We start from the raw sequence: 16,811 nt of genomic DNA, 5'->3' as shown, positions 1-16,811 counted from the left end.
GGTAATGCGGATGATAAGCGGATGACATTTGGTGTCTTTCCGCATGTCATCCGCTTTTTTGCGGACCCATTGAGTACAATGGAGCCGTGGACCGCAATTTGCGACCAAAAGTAGGACATGCTTCATTTTTTTTGCGGAACCACATCACGGAAGTGCTGATGCGGACAATTACTCCCCCATTAAAATGAATGGATCCGCACCTGTTCTGCAAAATTGCGGAACAGATGCGGAAGACAAATTGCGGACGTGTGAATGGAGCCTTAGAGTTGTTAGAAGGAGGTCCTCCTCCTGGAGTCAGTAATATAAACTGTAGAGATGTTAGAAGGAGGTTCTCCTCCTGGAGTCAGTAATCTAGTCTGTTCACCATAGAATCAGCTAGAATGGAGTTGTTAGAAGGAGGCCCTCCTCCTGGAGTCAGTAATATAAGCCATAGAGTTGTTAAAACATGCAGTTGTTAGGAGGAGGTCCACACTCTGCAGTCAGTATAGTAGAATGGAGTTTTCAGCAGGAGGTCCTTCTCTATTATCAGTAATATAAGCTGCAGAGTTGTTAGAAGGAGGTTCTCCTCCTGGAGTCAGTAATCTAGTCTGTTCACCCTAGAATCAGCTACAATGGAGTTGTTAGGAGGTCATCCTCTATTATCATTAATATAATCTGCAGAGATGTTAGGAGTAAGTTAGGCTACTTTCACACTTGTGTTAATATTTTCCGGTATTGAGATCCGTCATAGGGTCTCAATACCGAAAAAAAAAAAGGCGTATGTTTTGTCCCCATTCATTGTCAATGGGGACAAAACGTAACTGAACAGAACGGAACGCTCCAAAATGTATTCCGTTCCATTCTCATACCAGAGAGCAAACCGCAGAATGCTGCGGTTTGCTTTCCATCCTGGGATGCAGAGCAAGGCGCATCCGTCATGACCCACAATGCAAGTCAATGGGGATGGATACGTTTTCTCTGACGCAATAGAAAATTGATCCATCCTCCATTGACTTTCAATGGAGTTCATGACGGACCCGTCTTGGCTATGTTAAAGATAATATAACAGATGCAGACAGTTGTATTATCAGTGACAGAGGCGTTCCTGCTGAACCCTGCCGGATCCAGCATAAACGCTAGTGTGAAAGTAGCCTAATATAAGTGGAGAGTTGTTAGAGGGAGGTCCTCCTCCTGGAGTCAGTAATGTAGTCTGTTCTATACTGTGCAGGCTGGAATGGAGTGGGCAAAAGAAGGCTCTCCTGTATTTGATGTGACTTTTATTAAAATATGATATACAGGGATTTTAATAAATATCTTTTTTAAATTTGACATATTTAACCCTTTATAACCTTGCTACCCTCTTTCCTAATGTAGTCTGTGTAGAGCAGACTAGAATGGAGTGGGAAAAAGTAACCAAGCCTGTTCAGTGGTTAAGCCTCATGCACACAACCTTATCCGTTTTGCTCGTCTGCAAAGTGCCGAACCTTAAGATACATATGTGAACCGTACACATTTTTTTTGCAGACCCATTGACGTTGATGGATCCACAGTCTGCATTTTGAGGACATATTCTATCAGTTTTTCAGTCTTCAAATCGCAGATCCACAATATATGGATGTTGTCTGTGTGCCATCCAAATTTTTTTTGCGGACTCATCAACAATGCATTTTGCAGACATATTTTTACTTTTTGCGGAACAGATATACAGATGCAGAAAGCACATGGATAATCTGCGTCCTTTTAAATATCCATATTTCTGTTCTGCAAAAGATAGAACATGTCCTATACTTGTGAACCACGGACATATCAAAGTCAAAAGGTCAGCAAAAAATGCAAATGAAACATGGATGATGTCCATATTTTGCGCACCTTCGATTTCGTAACTGCAAAATATATATGGTCATTTGCATGAGGCCTTAGAAGGAGGTCCTCCTTCTGGAGTTGCGAATATAGCCTGTTCAGTGTGGAGAAGGCTAGAATGGTGTTGGCAAAAGGAGTTATGAGTAACTACCTTGTTTAGTGGCTCGAATGAGGTCCTCTTTCTGGAGGCTTTAATACAGGTGAAACTCGAAAAATGTGAATATTGTGCAAAAGTCCATTTATTTCAGTAATGCAAATTAAAAGGAATTACATTAATGCAGCTTAAAATTCGAATTTTGTGAAAAGGTTCAATACTCTAGACTCAAAGTGTCACACTCTAGTCAGCTAATTAATCCATACCCCCTGAGCAAAGGGTACCTCAAAATTGTGACTTTGGGGTTTCATAAGCTATAAGCCATAATCCTCCAAATTATAACAAATAAAGGCTTGAGATATCTTGCTTTGTATGGAAAGAGTCTCTCATATATTAGTTTCACCTTTTAAGTTGCATTACTGAAATAAATGAACTTTGCACGATATTCACATTTTTCGAGTTTCACCGGTATATCCATAACATAGCCCGAGCTATTGTTAGAATGAGGTCCTCCTTCTGGAGTCCATAATATACCCTGTACAGTTAGTAGAATGAGGTCCTCTTTCTAGAGTTCGTAATATACCCTGTGCAGTTGGTAGAATGAGGTCCTCTTTCTAGAGTTCATAATATATCCTGTGCAGTTGGTAGAATGAGGTCCTCTTTCTAGAGTTCGTAATATACCCTGTGCAGTTGGTAGAATGAGGTCCTCTTTCTAGAGTTCGTAATATACCCTGTGCAGTTGGTAGAATGAGGTCCTCTTTCTAGAGTTCGTAATATACCCTGTGCAGTTGGTAGAATGAGGTCCCTTTCTAGAGTTCGTAATATACCGTGCAGTTGGTAGAATGAGGTCCTCTTTCTAGAGTTCGTAATATACCCTGTGCAGTTGGTAGAATGAGGTCCTCTTTCTAGAGTTCGTAATATACCCTGTGCAGTTGGTAGAATGAGGTCCCTTTCTAGAGTTCGTAATATATCCTGTGCAGTTGGTAGAATGAGGTCCTCTTTCTAGAGTTCGTAATATACCCTGTGCAGTTGGTAGAATGAGGTCCTCTTTCTATAGTTCGTAATATACCCTGTGCAGTTGGTAGAATGAGGTCCCTTTCTAGAGTTCGTAATATACCCTGTGCAGTTGGTAGAATGAGGTCCTTCTTCTGGAGTCTATAATATAACCTGAGCTGGCCAGAATAGAATGTGTCCTATTTTTTAGGTGAAATCTTACACTCATGATATTCTTAGGTAAACTATTACATGTATTTTAATATAAATTAAAATTGAAGGCTTGAACCTGGCACAGTTAAATAGATTTTACAGTGAGACAGGTACAATGGTGCGACTCTCGTTATATGTTTTGTAAATGGCAAATGTATTCATGGAACTGTAACCACCACTGCAAAGTTCTAAGGACCCCTTGTCCTGTGTAATAGCATAGGACATGCTTTAGGTTTATACACTTGGATGTAGTCAAGTGCAGACACACCATAGGCCCTTTTGAAAAGATTCCAGGTGGGATGATTCCTTGGGGGCCACCCAAGCTCTTATCATGGCAGATGGACAGATACACAATCACCTGACCCTTCCAGCATTAAAGGGCTTCTGTCACCCCACTAAAGTAATTTTTTTTTTTTCTTCTCTTTCGGTGATGTCATCGGCGCAGGCGCACTGAGGGAGTTCTGAGGAGACGAGCCTCCTCATCTCAGAGCGCCTGCGCCGAATGAACAGAGGCGCGCGATTTTTAAAATGCTGACAGGGCTGGCCGGAGGAGGAGATCGCGGCTGGCCCTGTCAATCAACACGACGAGGGGGTGGTTTTTTGCGGCGGCTACCAACAAGTAGACGCCCTACTTGCTGGTAGAGACCTGATTTGCATATTATAAAACTTCGTTTTTATAAGAAACGGCCGAATGAAAGTAAGTAACAACATTATATTCTCATATATCGCACTATAAGGAATGTAACTAGCCTAAAAAAAAAAATGACTTTAGTGGGGTGACAGAAGCCCTTTAAATGGGTTGTCTTATCTCAGACAATGGGGGTATATCGCTAGGATACGCCCCAATTATCTTATAGGTGCGGGTCCCACTCCTGGGACCCGCACCTATATCGGGAATGGAGCCCCGCAAGGTGGTGGCTGGAGAACTCCAGTCCAGCCACTACCAAGCCGGCTCCCCATAGAAGTGAATGGAAGCGTACTGTCACTTCTATGGGCTCGACGGAAATAGCCGAGCCAGTGCTTGGCTATTTTTGACGGCCCCATAGAGAATGAATGGAGGGCGGCTTCGCATGCGCCCTCCTTCACTTTCCAGGTTCTGTTCTCTATATAGGTGTGGGACCCAAACCTATAAGGCAATGGGGGCATATCCTAGCGATATGCCCCCATTGTCTGAGACGAGACAACCCCTTTAACACTGGGAGCATCAGGTACTTATGTGCCCGGCCAGAGGCCACAGCTACCCCCCTGAATTCAACGGTATCACTGCTCTTAGGACAGAAATAGAGTTGGATAATGTTAATAAGACTACTATTCAGACCCCCAAGTTAATCAGGACCTCAGATCTGAGAGAAGAAAAAAAAAATTCTACTTACCTCTCCTGCTTCTGAGATCCAATGCTCTTCCTACTGCGCGGTGCTGTGACCCGACGTCGCACAACGTGCGATGGAATTCACCCACTGTGCGCAGGTCAGGGAGTGGTGAGTAGAGAGCTCACACAGGGAGCGCTGTATTCACCGCTCTCCGGTCCTCCTGTACTAACGAGCGTTTCCACATTGGAAGCGCTCATTAGTAGTCGCCCCACAAGACACACTGACATCCCCCTTTGAGGGCATTGGTCAGTACAGAGGGCACATGATGGGAAAGATGATTAAAGAGTGAGAACTCTAAGGGCTCATGCACACGACAGTATTTTGCGTTCAGTATACTGGACGTTTTTTGAGCTCAGTATACGGAACCATTCATTTCAATGGTTCAGCAAAAAATACTGAAGTGTCTCAGTGTGCATTCCGTTTCAGTATTTCAGTATTTCCGTGCCGTGAAAAGATAGAACATGTCCTATACTTGTCCGCAAATCACGGTGCTTGGCTCCATTCAAGTCAATGGGTCCGCAAAAAAAACGGAACACATACGGAAAGGCATCCGTATGTCTTCCGTTTCCGTTCCGTTTTTTCCTGAACCATCTATTGAAAATGTTATGCCCAGCCCAATTTTTTCTATGTAATTACTGTATACTGTATATGGCATACGGAAAAACGGAACGGAAAAACGGAAAGGAAACGGAAACACAACGGAAACAAATAACGGAACAACGGATCCGTAAAAAACGGACCGCAAAACACTGAAAAAGCAATACTGTCGTGTGCATGAGGCCTAAGTTGTCTTTGTGGCAAACTCTGCAGAGCTGAGACATAGCTGAAAGAAGTTGTCAAGAGGGTTTTGACTGACCTTGAATAGAGGTGAGGAAGCAGAATGTTTACATCAGAGATGTCACAGGATGCAATAGGTAAGTAGTGCTTTATTCTCCATTAGATCTGGTGGTGCTGAAGGCAGGACTGGCTCGGTGTTGTGGCTTGTATCTCAGAGGCAGCTTCTGGAGGGTATGTTGTGCTGCACTGTTATTTGTGCTTCAGCAGAATGAAAAAGCCAGTGGTATCTGTTAATGCTTGCAGGTATTTTGCGCTGAATTATGGTATTGCTGACCCCACTTAGTTTTGTTTTCCAGGGCCAGTAACATCCTAGTTCACCCCTGTATGTTTTGTGTATATACTTAGATTTTATTACATAGCAGGCTTACGGTGCAAATCTCCCCCTTCTGTGCAATCTTTTCTGCATAGAGTTATCAAAACTGGTGTAAAGTAGAACTGGCTTAGTTGTCCATAGCAACCAATCAGATTCCACCTTTCATTTTTCACGAAAATAAAGATGGAATCTGATTGGTTGCAATGAGCAACTAAGCCAGTTCTACTTTACACCAGTTTGATAAATCTCCCCTAATATTCCTATAGTGCATTGTATTTTAATGTCAGTGCTATACAGAGAGGCACAGCCTGCTATTGAACACTCAAGATTGGCTTGAGGGCTATACTAGGTCCTGGCCTGCCTATACTGTACACACATCAGCCCTCATTTGCAGGGTTCAATGGGAAACGGAGGGAGTCCGCTCCCTCTGTAACTGCTTACATATGGAAAACACCATTGCTTGCAGCATGTAAGAGGTTAAACAGCCTGGATTGGCACTCCTGCTGGTCCAGGCTGTTAGTGCAGGAACACAGCTCTCAAGTGCGTGCAGCGCTCAGAGTGGGCCACTGTGAAAAGGCTATGGACCCTTACTGACCGCCGGAAAATTGCGGATTGGTGGTCACTAAGGGGTTCAAGTCAAATAAAACTATGCAAAAGAAAGGCATGTTTTTTTTACCCCCAAGACGACAAAGTTTGAAATCGTATTTTCCTCAGTCTGCAGCAGCTTGCATGGCGTTCTGTACTGAATAAAATCTTTGTAAAACAGGCGTCATGTGCAGCTGCAAAGTCCTAGTCTTCAATAGGAAAGGTTACATAGAGGGCAGCCTTCAGCCAAAAAATCTGAAACATAAGGCACATATGAAAACGTGTTAGCCCCTAAGCTTTCAAGTTCAATAAAAAAAAAGAAAAAAAAGTGAATGCTTCATGTAAGAAAAAAATGATTTTTTTTTTAATGTTAGGGTAAGATTACATCTCTGTTCTTTCCATTTTTATATTCTAGCGGATGCAGTGACGAGTTTGTATTAGTATGGGTGAGATCCTTTAGAGCAGGCATTCTCAAACTGCGGCCCTCCAGCTGTTGTAAAACTACAACTCCCACAATGCCCTGCTGTAGGCTGATACCTGTAGGCTGTTCGGGCCTGCTGGAAGTTGTAGTTTTGCAACAGCTGGAGGGCCGCAGTTTGAGGCTGCAGGGATCATCTCACCTAACAAGCCCTCTGAAGCAAACTTCCCTTTCCCCCCGCTTTAAACTCAACTCTCCACCTTCCATACAAATAAAGACAATACACCAATGTTTTGGGTTAAGTGGGATTGGCCACAGCTTTATTAAATGAAACCATCCTGAAGTTCATGCCCTTTAAGCTAAACACCAAATACCAACAATGTTCTCTATCCAATTCAGCAAGCATGATGACCTCCCTTTCTTTCTTCAGGCACAGACTACCACCACCAGCTGTGATGATTACCTATAGTAAACGGAGAACTCAGCCCTGGCATATCGACCAGGCAACAATAGAAAGAAATCAATAGACTTAGGCTACTTTCACACTAGCGTTCGGGCGGATCCGTTCAGAACGGATCCGCCCATAATAATGCAGACGGAGGCTCCGTTCAGTACGGATCCGTCTGCATTATTTTAGCAAAAAAAAGCTAAGTGTGGAAATAGCCTGGGACGGATCCGTCCAGACTTTCAATGTAAAGTCAATGGGGGACGGATCCGCTTGAAGATTGAGCCACATTGTGGCATCTTCAAACGGATCCGTCCCCATTGACTTACATTGTAAGTCTGGACGGATCCGCTCGCCTCCGCACGGCCAGGCGGACACCCGAACGCTGCAAGCAGCGTTCAGCTGTCCGCCTGTCCGTGCGGAGGCGAGCGGAGCGGAGGCTGAACGCCACCAGACTGATGCAGTCTGAGCGGATCCGCCTCCATTCAGACTGCATCAGGGGTGGACGGCTGCGTTCGGGTCCGCTCGTGAGCTCCTTCAAACGGAGCTCACGAACGGAATACCGAACGCTAGTGTGAAAGCAGCCTTAAAAATATTAAGAGAAATTAAACAGAACATCAATTCAATATAACGAAATCTAAACATAACATAAATAGAAAAAAAGGAGGGGGGTGTTCCTCACACTGAATCCTGCCAAAGGTAAGTTAGCAGTTCGCAGGTCCTTAATTATTCAGTCATATAACGTGTATCAGCCAGTATAAGGGTCCATTCACACGTCCGCAAAATGGGTGCGGAACGGGTGCAGACCCATTCAATTTCAATGGGGCCGGAATGTGCTGTCCGCATCTGCGGATCCGCGCTTCCGCATTTGTGCTTCCATTTCCGCAAAAAAATAGAACATGTCCTATTCTTGTCAGCAATTGCAGACAAGATTAGGCATTTTCTTTTATAGTGCCGGCGAAGTGCGGTCCGCAAATTGCGGAATGCACATTGCCAGTATCCGTGTTTTGCGGATCCGCAATTTGCACTTACAGACGTGTGAATGGACCCTAAGTTCACATTTAATTTACCAGGTTTTCACACAGGATAGGATATTAGATACATAGCTCAGCAGACAGTATCACACAGGATAGGATTAGATACACAGCTCAGCAGACAGTATCACACAGGATAGGATTAGATACACAGCTCAGCAGGCAGTATCACAAAGGATAGGATTAGATACACAGCTCAGCAGGCAGTATCACACAGGATAGGATTAGATACACAGCTCAGCAGACAGTATCACTCAGGATAGGATTAGATACACAGCTCAGCAGACAGTATCACACAGGATAGGATTAGAAACACAGCTCAGCAGGCAGTATCACACAGGATAGGATTAGATACACAGCTCAGCAGGCAGTATCACACAGGATAGGATTAGATACACAGCTCAGCAGGCAGTATCACACAGGATAGGATTAGATACACAGCTCAGCAGGCAGTATCACAGGATAGGATTAGATACACAGCTCAGCAGACAGTATCACACAGGATAGGATTAGAGACACAGCTCAGCAGGCAGTATCACACAGGATAGGATTAGATACACAGCTCAGCAGGCAGTATCACAGGATAGGATTAGATACACAGCTCAGCAGACAGTATCACACAGGATAGGATTAGATACACAGCTCAGCAGGCAGTATCACACAGGATAGGATTAGATACACAGCTCAGCAGGCAGTATCACACAGGATAGGATTAGATACACAGCTCAGCAGGCAGTATCACAGGATAGGATTAGATACACAGCTCAGCAGACAGTATCACACAGGATAGGATTAGATACACAGCTCAGCAGACAGTATCACACAGGATAAGATTAGATACACAGCTCAGCAGACAGTATCACTCAGGATAGGATTAGATACACAGCTCAGCAGACCGTATCACACAGGATATGATTAGATACATAGCTCAGCAGACAGTATCACTTATGATAGGATTAGATACACAGCTGAGCAGACAGTATCACACAGCAAAAGATTAGATACACAGCTCAGCAGACAGTATCACTCAGGATAGGATTAGATACACAGCTCAGCAGACCGTATCACACAGGATATGATTAGATACATAGCTCATCGGACAGTATAACACAGGGTAGGATTAGATACATAGCTCATCGGACAGTATCACACAGGATAGGATTAGATACATAGCTCATCGGACAGTATCACACAGGATAGGATTAGATACACAGCTCAGCAGGCAGTATCACACAGGATAGGATTAGATACACAGCTCAGCAGACAGTATCACACAGGATAGGATTAGATACACAGCTCAGCAGACAGTATCACACAGGGTAGGATTAGATACACAGCTCAGCAGACAGTGGGGCGAGGTGCTGTAGACGTCACTTTTATGGGGGATACTGTCGATATCTTTTAACGACACACAGAAACATTAAATTAAATAGATGAAATATACCTGTGCGAAGCCGGGTCCTTCTGCTAGTTTGTTATAATTTGGATGATTATGGTTTACAGCTTATGAAAACCCCAAAGTCACAATTTTGAGGTACCCTTTGCTCAGGGGGTATGGATTAATTAGCTGACACTTTGAGGCTAGAATATTGAACCTTTTCACAATTCAAATTTTTCCAGTTTCACCTGTATAGTGCCCCGGTGTCCCCCATAACTTGGCAGTATAAAATACCCCTTCTGAGTGCCCACCGTAGATTCCCCCATAGTGCTCCTCCTTCCCTCTTCCCCATAGTACCCCCCCATAATGTGTCCCAGTATAAAATGCCCCTATACAGAGCTCCCCCATATAAAATACCCCTTCTTTGTGGCCTCAGTAGATGCCCCCCAATAATGTGCCAGTAAGACGTGTCCCCACATAGCAGTCCTCTCCTACATTGTGTGCCATATAAAAAATAAATCACTAATGCTTACCTACATGCCACGTTCAGCAATGCGATGCAGGCCTGGTTCCCGCTCCTTACGGCTCAGGCGGCGCGATGACATCATTGGACCGCCTGCACAGGCCTCTATCAGAGGAACGGGGAAGGGAGACACCTTTCCTCTGCCCCGCAGCACAGCCATCTGTATTGCTGTCCTGAGGACAGCGATACAGATGAGTATAGAGATGAAAACTTTCACATTGGAAGCGATCATCTCCCTGTGCCCTGCCGCCCCCCCACTTGTCACCAGGGGCGATCGCCTCACCTCGGCTAATTGGCGGTGCGGCCCTGGACAAACCGATGCTCAAAATAAAATAGCTGTTTTTTCTGATTAAGGCCCCTTTCACACGGGCGAGTTTTCCGTGCGGGTGCGATGCGTGCGGTGAACGCATTGCACCCGCACTGAATCCTGACCCATTCATTTCTATGGGGCTGTGCACACGAGCGGTGATTTTCACGCATCACTTATGCGTTGCGTGAAAATCGCAGCATGCTCCTCTTTGTGCGTTTTTCACGTAATGCAGGCCCTATAGAAATGAATGGGGTTGCGTGAAAATCGCATGCATCCGCAAGCAAGTGCGGATGCGGTGCGATTTTCACGCATGGGTTCTAGGTGACAGTCTATTCACTGTATTATTTTCCCTTATAACATGGTTATAAGGGAAAATAATAGCATTCTGAATACAGAATGCTTAGTATAATAGTGCTGGAAGGGTTAAAAATAATAAAAAAGTTAACTCACCTTCTCCTCCTGTTCGCGTAGAGGCCGGTCTGTTCTTTAGCTGTGGCTGAAGGACCTTTGATGACGTCAGATCACATGCTCCATCACCATGGTGATGGACCATGTGATTGGAGCATGTGATCTGACGTCACCTCAGGTCATTCAGTCCACAGCTAAAGAACAGACCGGGATCTACGCTAACAAGAGGAGAAGGTGAGTTAACTTTTTTTATTATTTTTAACCCTTCCAGCACTATTATACTAAGCATTCTGTATTCAGAATGCTATTATTTTCCCTTATAACCATGTTATAAGGGAAAATAATACAATCTTCAGAACATCAATCCCAAGCCCGAACTTCTGTGAAGAAGTTCGGGTCTGGGTACCAAACATGCGTGATTTTTCTCACGCGAGTGCAAAACGCATGACAATGTTTTGCACTCGCGCGGAAAAATCGCGCATTTTCCCGCAACGCACCCGCCTCTTATCCGGGCAAAAAACATGACGCCCGTGTGAAAGAGGCCTTAGGTCCCTTTTACACGAGCGTGATTTCCGCGCGGGTGCCATGCGTGACGTGAACGCATAGCACCCGCACTGAATCCGGCACCATTTATTTCAATGGGGCTGTGTACATGAGCGTTTTTTTTCACGCATCACTTCTGCAATGCTTTGAAATCGCAGCATGTTCTATATTCTGCGTTTGTAACGCAGCCCTGGACCCATAGAAGTGAATGGGGCTACGTGAAAAACGCATTGCATCCGCAAGCAAGTGCGGGTGCGATGCGTTTTTCACTGATGGTTGCTAAGAGACGTTGTTTGTAAACATTTAGTTTTTTATCACACGCGTGAAAAACGCATCAAAACGCATTGCACCCGCGCGGAAAAAACTGAACAACTGAACGCAATCGCAGACAAAACTGACTTGTTTTAGTGCCAAAATCGCAGCATTTTCACTGAACGCACCCTGAACGCATCCGGATCAAATCCGTCACGCCCGTGTGAAACCAGCCTTAGAAGAGCTGAAAGCTCAATGAAAGTGTGAACCCAGCCTTACATGGTCTCTATAAACAAGACCCAATGGGGCACGTTAACCAAGACCTGCATTTTACACCGTTTTTAGTGTCCCCCTTGCTCTGCCATAAGATTAGTCCAATTTATGACAAGGCGTGAGGCTCATCATAAGTTAGGCGCATGTATGGCAATCCTTGTGCCTGGCAATAGAACTAAGCCAGTCCTGGCCCTGACACACCTGCAATCCGCCCCAAATGGCGAACACAACGTAAAACTGTACAGCTGGTTAAAAATAGGGTACTTATGACTATTTCTAGACATCGCGTGCTGAGCTATGCTGTTTCTGTAGCTCCCACACATCGCAATAGGCGCACCAATGCGCTCCACCGTTTCCGGTTGACAGTAAGCATGGTGGACTTCTCATACCACATATGCATACCCTGATTTTGTCTCCCCTACAACTCCCTGAAAGCCATCATTCAGCTAGTACTTTACATCCTACACTTTCCACAACGCTCTCATTATACAAAGGATGCCACCTGACAACAGACCAACCTGTAATGCATCCTAGCACCTTCCCTACCCCAGCAAAAACTGCACCCAACACCCCATGGCGATCCGGCCCTGGAGCGCTCCCGTGCGTCTGTACAGGATCCGGCCCTGGAGCGCTCCCGTGCGTCTGTACAGGATCCGGCCCTGGAGCGCTCCCGTGCGTCTGTACAGGATCCGGCCCTGGAGCGCTCCCGTGCGTCTGTACAGGATCCGGCCCTGGAGCGCTCCCGTGCGTCTGTACAGGATCGGCCCTGGAGCGCTCCCGTGCGTCTGTACAGGATCCGGCCCTGGAGCGCTCCCGTGCGTCTGTACAGGAGTCCGGCCTGGAGCGCTCCCGTGCGTCTGTACAGGATCCGGCCTGGAGCGCTCCTTGCGTCTGTACAGGATCCGGCCTGGAGCGCTCCCGTGCGTCTTGTACAGGATCCGGGCCCTGGAGCGCTTCACCGTGCGTCTGTACAGGATCCGGCCCTGGAGCGCTCCCGTGCTTCTGTACAGGATCCGGCCCTGGAGCGCTCCCGTGCGTCTGTACAGGATCCGGCCCTGGAGCGCTCCCGTGCGTCTGTACAGGATCCGGCCCTGGAGCGCTGCCCGTGCGTCTGTACAGGATCCGGCCCTGGAGCGCTCCCGTGCGTCTGTACAGGATCCGGCCCTGGAGCGCTCCCGTGCGTCTGTACAGGATCCGGCCCGGAGCGCTCCGTGCGTCTGTACAGGATCCGCCCTGGAGCGCTCCCGGTGGCGTCTGTACAGGATCCGGCCCGGAGCGCATCACGTGCGTCTGTACAGATCCGGCCTGGAGCGGCCCTGGAGCGCTCCCGTGCGTCCGGTACAGGATCCGGCCCTGGAGCGCTCACCGTGCGTCGTACAGGATCCGTCCCTGGAGCGCTCCCGTGCGTCTGTACAGGATCCGGCCCTGGAGCGCTTCCCTTGCGTCTGTACAGGATCCGGCCCTGGATCGCATCCCGTGCGGTCTGTACAGGGATCCGGCCCTGGAGCGCTCCCGTGCGTCTGTACAGGATCCGGTCCCTGGAGCGCTCCCGTGCGTCTGTACAGGATCCGGCCCTGGAGCGCTCCCGTGCGTCTGTACAGGATCCGGCCCTGGAGCGCTCCCTTGCGTCTGTACAGGGATCCGGCCCTGGAAGCGCTCCCGTGCGTCTGTACAGGATCCTGCCCTGGAGCGCTCCCGTGCGTCTGTACAGGATCCGCCCTGGAGCGCTCCCGTGCGTCTGTACAGGATCCGGCCCTGGAGCGCTCCCGTGCGTCTGTACAGGATCCGGCCCTGAGCGCTCCGTGCGTCTGTACAGGATACCTGCCCTGGAGCGCTCCCGTGCGTCTGTACAGGAATCCGTCCCTGGAGCGCTCAGCCGTGCGTCTGTACAGGATCCGCCCTGGAGCGCTCACCGTGCGTCTGTACAGGATCCGGCCCTGGAGCGCTCCCGTGCGTCTGTACAGGATCCGGCCCTGGAGCGCTCCCGTGCGTCTGTACAGGATCCGGCCCTGGAGCGCTCCCGTGCGTCTGTACAGGATCCGGCCCTGGAGCGCTCCCGTGCGTCTGTACAGGATCCGGCCCTGGAGCGCTCCCGTGCGTCTGTACAGGATCCGGCCCTGGAGCGCTCCCGTGCGTCTGTACAGGATCCGGCCCTGGAGCGCTCCCGTGCGTCTGTACAGGATCCGGCCCTGGAGCGCTCCCGTGCGTCTGTACAGGATCCGGCCCTGGAGCGCTCCCGTGCGTCTGTACAGGATCCGGCCCTGGAGCGCTCCCGTGCGTCTGTACAGGATCCGGCCCTGGAGCGCTCCCGTGCGTCTGTACAGGATCCGGCCCTGGAGCGCTCCCGTGCGTCTGTACAGGATCCGGCCCTGGAGCGCTCCCGTGCGTCTGTACAGGATCCGGCCCTGGAGCGCTCCCGTGCGTCTGTACAGGATCCGGCCCTGGAGCGCTCCCGTGCGTCTGTACAGGATCCGGCCCTGGAGCGCTCCCGTGCGTCTGTACAGGATCCGGCCCTGGAGCGCTCCGTGCGTCTGTACAGGATCCGGCCCTGGAGCGCTCCCGTGCGTCTGTACAGGATCCGGCCCTGGAGCGCTCCCGTGCGTCTGTACAGGATCCGGCCCTGGAGCGCTCCCGTGCGTCTGTACAGGATCCGGCCCTGGAGCGCTCCCGTGCGTCTGTACAGGATCCGGCCCTGGAGCGCTCCCGTGCGTCTGTACAGGATCCGGCCCTGGAGCGCTCCCGTGCGTCTGTACAGGATCCGGCCCTGGAGCGCTCCCGTGCGTCTGTACAGGATCCGGCCCTGGAGCGCTCCCGTGCGTCTGTACAGGATCCGGCCCTGGAGCGCTCCCGTGCGTCTGTACAGGATCCGGCCCTGGAGCGCTCCCGTGCGTCTGTACAGGATCCGGCCCTGGAGCGCTCCCGTGCGTCTGTACAGGATCCGGCCCTGGAGCGCTCCCGTGCGTCTGTACAGGATCCGGCCCTGGAGCGCTCCCGTGCGTCTGTACAGGATCCGGCCCTGGAGCGCTCCCGTGCGTCTGTACAGGATCCGGCCCTGGAGCGCTCCCGTGCGTCTGTACAGGATCCGGCCCTGGAGCGCTCCCGTGCGTCTGTACAGGATCCGGCCCTGGAGCGCTCCCGTGCGTCTGTACAGGATCCGGCCCTGGAGCGCTCCCGTGCGTCTGTACAGGATCCGGCCCTGGAGCGCTCCCGTGCGTCTGTACAGGATCCGGCCCTGGAGCGCTCCCGTGCGTCTGTACAGGATCCGGCCCTGGAGCGCTCCCGTGCGTCTGTACAGGATCCGGCCCTGGAGCGCTCCCGTGCGTCTGTACAGGATCCGGCCCTGGAGCGCTCCCGTGCGTCTGTACAGGATCCGGCCCTGGAGCGCTGCCGTGCGTCTGTACAGGATCCGGCCCTGGAGCGCTCCCGTGCGTCTGTACAGGATCCGGCCCTGGAGCGCTCCCGTGCGTCTGTACAGGATCCGGCCCTGGAGCGCTCCCGTGCGTCTGTACAGGATCCGGCCCTGGAGCGCTCCCGTGCGTCTGTACAGGATCCGGCCCTGGAGCGCTCCCGTGCGTCTGTACAGGATCCGGCCCTGGAGCGCTCCCGTGCGTCTGTACAGGATCCGGCCCTGGAGCGCTCCCGTGCGTCTGTACAGGATCCGGCCCTGGAGCGCTCCCGTGCGTCTGTACAGGATCCGGCCCTGGAGCGCTCCCGTGCGTCTGTACAGGATCCGGCCCTGGAGCGCTCCCGTGCGTCTGTACAGGATCCGGCCCTGGAGCGCTCCCGTGCGTCTGTACAGGACCGGCCCTGTACAGACGCACGGGAGCGCTCCAGGGCCGGATCCTGTACAGACGCACGGGAGCGCTCCAGGGCCGGATCCTGTACAGACGCACGGGAGCGCTCCAGGGCCGGATCCTGTACAGACGCACGGGAGCGCTCCAGGGCCGGATCCTGTACAGACGCACGGGAGCGCTCCAGGGCCGGATCCTGTACAGACGCACGGGAGCGCTCCAGGGCCGGATCCTGTACAGACGCACGGGAGCGCTCCAGGGCCGGATCCTGTACAGACGCACGGGAGCGCTCCAGGGCCGGATCCTGTACAGACGCACGGGAGCGCTCCAGGGCCGGATCCTGTACAGACGCACGGGAGCGCTCCAGGGCCGGATCCTGTACAGACGCACGGGAGCGCTCCAGGGCCGGATCCTGTACAGACGCACGGGAGCGCTCCAGGGCCGGATCCTGTACAGACGCACGGGAGCGCTCCAGGGCCGGATCCTGTACAGACGCACGGGAGCGCTCCAGGGCCGGATCCTGTACAGACGCACGGGAGCGCTCCAGGGCCGGATCCTGTACAGACGCACGGGAGCGCTCCAGGGCCGGATCGCCATGGGGTGTTGGGTGCAGTTTTTGCTGGGGTAGGGAAGGTGCTAGGATGCATTACAGGTTGGTCTGTTGTCAGGTGGCATCCTTTGTATAATGAGAGCGTTGTGGAAAGTGTAGGATGTAAAGTACTAGCTGAATGATGGCTTTCAGGGAGTTGTAGGGGAGACAAAATCAGGGTATGCATATGTGGTATGAGAAGTCCACCATGCTTACTGTCAACCGGAAACGGTGGAGCGCATTGGTGCGCCTATTGCGATGTGTGGGAGCTACAGAAACAGCATAGCTCAGCACGCGATGTCTAGAAATAGTCATAAGTACCCTATTTAGTCATAAAGCCCCCTCCCCAGATCTGCACCCTCATGTCCCCCAGAATACACCACATGCCCCCCTCAGAGTTACACCCCATAAAGCCTCCTCCCCAGATCTGCACCCTCATGTCCCCAGAATACACCACATGCCCACCACCCACCTTAGATCTGCACCCTCAGAAGCTCCATATGCTGCTCCTGTGTACTCCAGGACAGCAGCACACCCCACCTCACCGGGCTGCCTGCCACAGCCCCTCCTCCTGCCGCAAGCTGCTGCAGTGGTTTGTCAGCA

General features: G+C 50.6%; 1 protein-coding gene across 1 annotated transcript in view; it reads right to left on the bottom strand.

Moving 5' to 3' along the window:
* HPD (4-hydroxyphenylpyruvate dioxygenase) overlaps positions 1 to 16,768 on the bottom strand; it is a 66,707-nt gene extending 49,939 nt beyond the window's left edge. Inside the window, exons 1-2 of the mRNA XM_044290510.1 lie at positions 16,681 to 16,768; positions 6,336 to 6,499 (exon numbers count right to left, since the gene is read on the bottom strand). The gene's annotated coding sequence lies outside the window, so the exon portion shown is untranslated. The remainder of the gene's footprint in view (positions 1 to 6,335; positions 6,500 to 16,680) is intronic.
* Between the last annotated feature and the right edge of the window lie 43 nt (positions 16,769 to 16,811).

The sequence above is a fragment of the Bufo gargarizans genome, chromosome 1 (assembly GCF_014858855.1).
Source record: "Bufo gargarizans isolate SCDJY-AF-19 chromosome 1, ASM1485885v1, whole genome shotgun sequence".
In the NCBI taxonomy this organism is placed as follows: Eukaryota; Metazoa; Chordata; class Amphibia; order Anura; family Bufonidae; genus Bufo; species Bufo gargarizans.
The sequence above is the reverse complement of the archived record's forward strand: the minus strand, read 5'-3'. Positions and strand labels throughout refer to the sequence as shown.